Source organism: Cupressus sempervirens, chromosome 1 (assembly GCF_028749045.1).
Source record: "Cupressus sempervirens isolate cs-2001-9-10 chromosome 1, ASM2874904v1, whole genome shotgun sequence".
In the NCBI taxonomy this organism is placed as follows: Eukaryota; Viridiplantae; Streptophyta; class Pinopsida; order Cupressales; family Cupressaceae; genus Cupressus; species Cupressus sempervirens.
This window is the reverse complement of record NC_143118.1, coordinates 440,624,539-440,632,141: the sequence shown is the minus strand read 5'-3', so window position 1 is coordinate 440,632,141 and position 7,603 is coordinate 440,624,539. Positions and strand designations below refer to the sequence as shown.

The following is a 7,603-nucleotide window of genomic DNA, read 5'->3' as shown; positions in this document are numbered from 1 at the left end:
GATTGATGAAGAGTATTATATGAACCAGAATTTGAAATATATGGAGGAGCCCATGTGTTGTGTTGACAATTGAAGCCCCCAAACCCACAGACATGCTGCTCATCACTGTGACCTACGTCAAGCTCGTGGAGTCCAGTATGCTTTGTCGCTGTTTGGTGACGGCCAAAACCTGAAATTGGTGAAGAAGAAGCCCAATTTTTATGTTGACTATGCTGCCTGCTTCCTAATTCATAGTTTCCATCCATCATGCCACTGTCGGAATGAGTTAGACGAATACCAATGTTTTTCCAATTACGTGGGAGAGTCAACTGAGATCCAACACACCTGTCATGATTTAATGTTTCTTCTATCCGAAGCTCTCCATCTATTGCTGACTGGGATATGCCATCAGGTCTAGTATGTTTTGATTCAGCTTGATTTCGGGTATGATCAAGGTTGTGATTACCATTCTTATTGCCAACATTCTCATCCTGTGTCTTAGACCCGAATGGGTTTATTGCACCATGGTTAATATCCAATGTAATGTTGTTGGAACCATCATAAAAATGTTCTTTGTGTGAAGAAGTATTGTTTGGTGGCAGTGAGGTTTCCTCAAATAGTTCTCCAGACTACTGATTAGCATGATAAAGATCCATGCTATCGGAGATAGAGGATGAAGACAAAGCAGGATTTGATGCCAAAACAGAGGTAGGAGTGGAAATGATGGGCTGAGACAGTGACTGTGAGTTTAATGAAGAATTATTCTCATTAAATAAAGGCATAGGAATAAAATCTTCAACAACTCTTTCCTGTGGTGTTGATTGAAGAGCTGAAAACTTTGTTTCATTAAATACCACATCTCAAATCCATACAATCTTCTTTGCAACAGGATCCCATAATCGAAAACCATACTGATCTTGACCATAGCACAGAAAGATACATTCCTATGATTTTGAATCCAGCTTGCTCCTTTTTCTTTAGGAACATGAACAAACGCTTGACACCCGTACACTCGAAGATGTGAGTAGGAAATCCTTCTACCCAGCCATTCCTCCTCTGGAATTCCAAAGTCCAAACAAGATGAAGGACTTTGATTAATCAAGTATACTATTGTATTGCAGGCTTCCACTCAGAATTCTTTGCCTAAACTAGCATTAGATTGCATACATCAAACTTTCTCAAGTATAGTTTGATTTAATCTTTCCACTACCCCATTTTCTTGAGGGGTGAATGGCACAACTTTCACCCGTTGAATACCATGATCTGCACAAAAGTTATCAAACTCCAAGGAACAAAATTCACCTCCATTATCTGATTTTAAACATTTAATTTTGTGCCTACTCTGATTTTCAACAAGAGCTTTAAAAATTTTGAATTTTGAGAAGACTTCAGACTTTCTAGACATCATATAAACCCAAACCTTTCTAGTACAATCATCAAGAAAGGAAACAAAGAAATTTGTGCCTCCATGGGAGGTTACCTCTGTTCGACCAAAGACATCTAAGTGCACCAACTCCAATGGTGTCATCTTCTTGTCATGGCCATGCTTCAAAAAACTAACATGTTTTTGTTTCCCACGAAGACAATGTTCACAGAATTCTAAATCTGCTGATTGGAGACCTGGAAGTTGCTTTCTATTAAGCATAACCTGTAGGCCCTTCTTGCTCATGTGGCCTAATCTTTGATGCCAAACTGCGGCATCGCTGTCCGCAACAATCATCACAGCTCCTACCTCATCATTAGTTTCTACAACATATAGATTGCCAACTTTATCCCCTTTGGCAATAATCATGGAACCCTTGGTAATTTTCCATGTGTCTGTGAGGAGTGTAAGAAAACCTTGAGCATATAACTGACTGATTGAAATCAAATTTCTTTTTAATTTGGGAACATACCTCACATCTGGAAGCAATAATTGAGCGCCTCCTTTAATTGATAACAAAATATCCCCCTTTCCTATGATTTCACAAGGCTTGTTATCACCCATAAAAAACATTCCCAAATTTACCTTCCTTGTAGTTTGTGAAGGCTTCGCTACAAGAAGATGCATGAAATGAAGCCCGGGAGTCAATTACCCATGAATTCAAAATTGTTTCACTTGACGCAAGAACCAAAACACCATCACCGGGATCATGAATGATGTTTGCTCCATTGTCCAAAAATTTTTCTTGAGTTCTTTTATATTTTCTGCAGTCCTTTTTGACATGACCAACCTTTCCACAAAACCAACAACTGTTTTGTCTACCTCGAGACTGCAACCTTCTAGTTGATTGTGATCTTTGGTTGTTGTTATTATTGTTGCCTCTATGCTGAGTTCTTCCTCTATTTTCCGAACTAACCATTGTTAGTGCATCGCCGGATGAAGACTCTTTATTAGTTCTCCTCATGTCTTCAGTAAGCAACGTAGAGGCTACCTCATCATAGACTAGCTTGTTTTTGCCGGTTACGAAAGTGCTAATTGCTATTACCACACCATCACAACTATTCGGTAAGGAACATAACAAAATTACCGCCTTGTTTTCGTCATCTTGAGGCATACCAATGGAGTGTGCTTGACATAAAAGAGTATTTAACTTATTTATGTGATTCGACATCGTTGTTCCTTCCTTCATCTTCAATTTGTAAAGCTTCTTCATGATGAAAATTTTGTTTGCAGCAGATGCCGTTTGATACATGCTATGAAGTTTGTCCCATACGTCCTTTGTTGATGTTTCATTGTTCACATTGAACAACACATTCACAGATAGCAAAAGAAAAATCTCTGCCATTGCCTTCTCATTAGTTTTAGTCCAATCTTCATCTGACATGGTGGTAGGCTTCTTTGCTTTACCTTCAATTGCTATTGCAAGATCATGCTTGACCAAAAGTGATCGCATCTGTACCTTCCACAAACTAAAATTCTTCCCCGAGAATTTTTGCACTCTTGTTTCCTCCATGACTTCGGAATTCGGTCACCGAAATCGATTACAGCTCTAATACGAATTGTAAATCAACCAAGAATGCGAAAAAAAATACAGAACAGCAAAAACGCATAAACACAGAGTTTATCGTGGTTCACCACAAATTATGGCTACATCCACACTGAGAGCAGCGGAATTATATTAATGAGAAAAACCAATTTAGTTTACAATACATGCGATCAGCATTTATAGATCACAAATGATCAGCTGAAAAAACAAAATAAATGGAGAGAAAAACACAAGTGTCTGTTGGCCTTCACAATTCAACACCATGCTCTCATTCACTGCAGCTTAATCCATTCTTGCTCCAGTTTCTCATTTATTGAAGAGATATCAGGTTGTCACAGTTCATAGCTGTGTTTGAGAGTCTTTTTTTTAAATTGTATTTAGAGTGCTGCCGATTTAGAGTGCTTCAATATCCTAGCTAACTGTTGAAACTTGAAAGGATTGAATAGAAGATGGCATCTGCTTTGGTTAATGTTGTTGTTGGAAAGCTTGGTGGGATGTTGATAGAAGAGATAAACAAGGAGATTTCACTGTTCTGCAACTTCAGCAATGATTTGGAATGGCTGAAGAAGAAGCTGACAAGCATAAGAGGCTACCTCAGAGATGCAGATGCACAGAGTGCACACAGTGAGCCCGTGAGAAGCTGGCTGCTGGATGTTGCAGAGCTGACATGGGATGCGGAAGACATAGTGGACGAATGTGCTCTTGAATTCAAAGGTACCGATACTGAAATATTCCCCCAATGATCTTGTGTCGCCTGTGTTAATTTCAATTATTCTCAAATAGCCTTTCGCGATGAAATGGCACGTCGGCTGAGAAACTTGAAAGAAAGGATGAGGTCCATCATGGCAGATGTGGCGGAGTTGAAACTTGTTGAGGATCTCATTCATCCAGACCAATTACCCTCAGCAAGTACATCTGGTGGGAATGTAAATTGGAGGGGAGCAAGCCTTATTCAGAGCGGGGCAAGAGCAGTGGCCATTGACTCCAAAGTCCAAGAAGTCGTTCATCTTCTGGATGACAGAGCTCCCCCTCCTATCATTGCCGTCATTGGTATGGGCGGCGCCGGGAAGACATTTCTCATGCAAAATGTTTTCAGCAGAGTGAAGGATAAGTTTGGCATGTCTGTGTGGCTTACTGTTTCTCAGACTTATTCCCTTAGAAGGTTGCAAGCTAACTTGGCCTCCGAAATAAAAGGTTTGGATGATGTTGTTGATGGGAAAGTGAGTGAGGTGCAAGCAGCCAAATTGATTCATGAGAAACTTTTAGAAATCAAAATTTGTCTTGTGGTGCTGGATAATGTGTGCAGGGCAACTAGGCAGGATGACTTGATCTATAAACTTGGCCTTCCAATGGGGAATAAAATGATGGCAGTACACAATGCAAAGTTGTGGTGACAACAAGAAGCAGATTTGTGTGCCGCGACCTGGACGCCCGTGTTTATTAGATGCAGCTTTTGTCAGAAGAAGAGAGTTGGGAGCTCTTTTGTGCTCATGCGTTCCCTGACTGCCCTCAAAATCAGCCGCCAAAGCCATTTGAGTCGATTGCTCGCGAAATTGAAAGGGAATGTGGGAGATTGCCCTTGGCCGTTAAATTAGTGGGAGCGTCTCTCAAAAGCAAGAGATTGACGAGCGATTGGCAATCCAAAATGAGGCAGCTCAGCGTATTATCTCATGCTGAGGATCCAGTCATGCAGATTCTCAAGTTCAGTTATGATTCTCTCCCTCCTCATCTTAAGCCCTGTTTTGCATGTATTTCTTTCTTTGCCGAGTACGAGGAAATACATTCCGAATATCTCATAAATCTGTGGGCAGCAGAAGGACATATTCCTCAAGGAGATGACACGCTAGATATTGGATTGGATTATATATGTCATCTCCACTGTCTCTGTTTGCTCGAGAGACAACCTTTCCATTATTCTGATATTGCTCTTTATTGTGGTAAGGTAGATACAAGGTACAAAATACATGATCGAGTGCTTGATTTGGCCATGAGTATATCAAGAGAGAGTAAATGTGCATTTAGTGCAGAGGAAGCCTTGAAGAGAGGTCCAACTAGGGTTTTAGTGGTCAAGAAAGGCATAGGCGATGATGATGTAGATGGAATGGCAAGAAACAGGGCCTACTTTGCATCACGTCTTCGCACTTTATCCCTCTCTCTCTCAAAACAAGGGCATTCATAATATTCCAACAACCTTGCTTAGCGGTGCCAGAGTAGTGCGCATTCTTGACCTGAGTAATACAGACATCTCATCACTGCCCGCTTGTGTTGAAAATTTGAAGCTCCTTAGATTTTTGAATTTGATTAGGACAAAAATTGCTAAGGTTCCAGCATGTGTACGAAGTAACAAGAGTCTTCGTTTTCTTGATATTTCCCACTGCTCTAGTCTAAACAAATTGCCAAGCTGGATTGTCTACAACATCTGGACATAACAAGTTTACAGGGATTCATTCCCAAGGTAATATCAAGAGTTGTCTCTTTAAAGGTACCTAGATCATTTGTAAGTAGATCATCTATAGGGGGATATTATAGCTACGATTTGTCACCTCAAGATGATGGATTCTTAATGCTGGAACATTTGGTCAATTTGGTCAACCTCCATGAAGCGCATATAGATATTGATCAGGATGCTCAATTGAAAAGTATAGAAGATGGGATCCTTGCCAGCTTGGTGAAGGTGCGTATTCTGACACTACGCCAAAGTCTTATATGGCAATATGATGATAGTTATCCATGTCCACCTCTATCAGAGAAGATGACAGCTATGAAACATCTTGAAGTCTTTTTCGTAGTCAACTTTGCATTGCCAGATTGGATATGTGCCTTCTCAAATCTAATGACATTATATTTAAGTGCAAACCATTGTGCTGAATATCCACCACTAGAAACATTGCCCAACTTAATAAGTTTGACTTTAATGCACAATGCAAATTGCAAGGTATTGCCAAAAGGGTTAGGGGATTCCCGCAGCTATGCTATCTTCAAATTTTAGGCTTTGGTCAGTTAGAAGAGTTGTTAGAAATAGAGATAGAGGAAGGAGCAATGCCACACCTGGAGACACTACAAGTAAGCTCGTGTTTCAATCTAAAGAGAGTTTCAGGTGGACTGGAGCTGCTGAAAAGTTTGAAAGAATTGTGATTTCTCTGCAACTCGAGTGAGACATTTCTTTAATGAAGGTGAGGAATTATGAAATAAAATGAAAGGTAATAACCCCAATCGCCTTATTGGGGTGTTTTGAGGCCATTCTTTATTCAGTATACATATCAAATTATTTTCATAAGTCAAGTATATATGAAAAAAAAAACTATTTATACAATGGTCAATTTTATAAGTATAGATAATTTGTAAAATGACTATTATAATTTCTTATAGAAAAGGGTCAACACTAACAAAAATTCTTATTTACAAATTAAAATTTTATTTTATATGTAAATTTAATTATATTTAATATTTGTGATCTTAAAAAAATTAGTGATAAAGTTGGATTTGTTCTTGAATGTAATGTAGTCAAATGTTTTCATAGATGAATTTGCAAGAAAAAAATATTTTAAGCTTATTTTTCCTATTTATGCACATGAATCAAGGGTATTAAAATATCTATTTGTAAAAATGTCAAAGTGTTAGTTATTAGATCGATCGTAAGATGCATTAAATAGATATTTTTGTTGAGTATTTTATAAATCTCTTTGGCATTACTTGAGTGTTTCAATTCTTGCATTAAAATAAATACTTTTCCATTTATAGTTATTCTAAATGATTTAGTTATGATAGAGAGTAGATCATACGTCCTTTTTTTGTGATTTAAGATATCTAGATCAATTATAGAGTTACAATTTTTAATTTTTACTTATAATACTAAAAAAAATTTAAAACCATTAGAATTCATTTGTATATTACTAAGTAAACATGGAATTATTCTAATTGTTTTTGTATTTTGATATATTATTGTTTGTATTGAATCAGAGTTAGAGTCAAGCATGACAAAATATTTTCATTCTCTAAAAAACATTATATATTCCATAGATGGAATTAAATGATGGTTATTACTTATCTTGAAATGACGTTATTCTATATTCTTTTGGTTCAAGTTCAATCAATTTTTTAAATGTTTGTATCATTGAGTTCAAATAATAATATTATGATTTTTTTAACGAAAATGTATTATTCATATTTCTTCATGAAGACAAGCATATTTCATTAAGTATTCGTATTCCAAAGTTCTAAAGATTGAAGACCAAATAAAATATATGATATATTTTTGACAATTTAAAAAAGTCACAAATTAAAATAATTATAGTTCATTTACATATATTTCTTAAATAGAAACAAAGATCAAGTAGGACTTCTTACCTAGAATGTTTTAGAAAATAAATATTTTAGATTAATAGTAGACATATAATTTATTTGTGAAAAATGTTGTTATTTTATTTCTTGTTTCCCCATAAAACTATGAACAATAGCTAGATCAACTCCATTAGGTTTGCAACCCAAATTATATTAGGATTTAAAATAATAATAATTAAGAAGGCATTAAGCCTTGAATATATAGATAATAATTATAGAAAAAAATTCATAAAGAAGTAATGAAGTTTGAACTTGCTAAATAAAATGAAAAATGAAGGGGTATACAAATTTAAACAGAAGTCTACACTAGAAAT

General features: G+C 36.7%; 1 pseudogene; it reads left to right on the top strand.

The window, feature by feature from the left end:
• Positions 1-3,245: 3,245 nt before the first annotated feature.
• Positions 3,246-6,155, top strand: LOC149578177 (putative disease resistance protein RGA3; annotated as a pseudogene).
• The last annotated feature ends 1,448 nt before the right edge of the window (positions 6,156-7,603 follow it).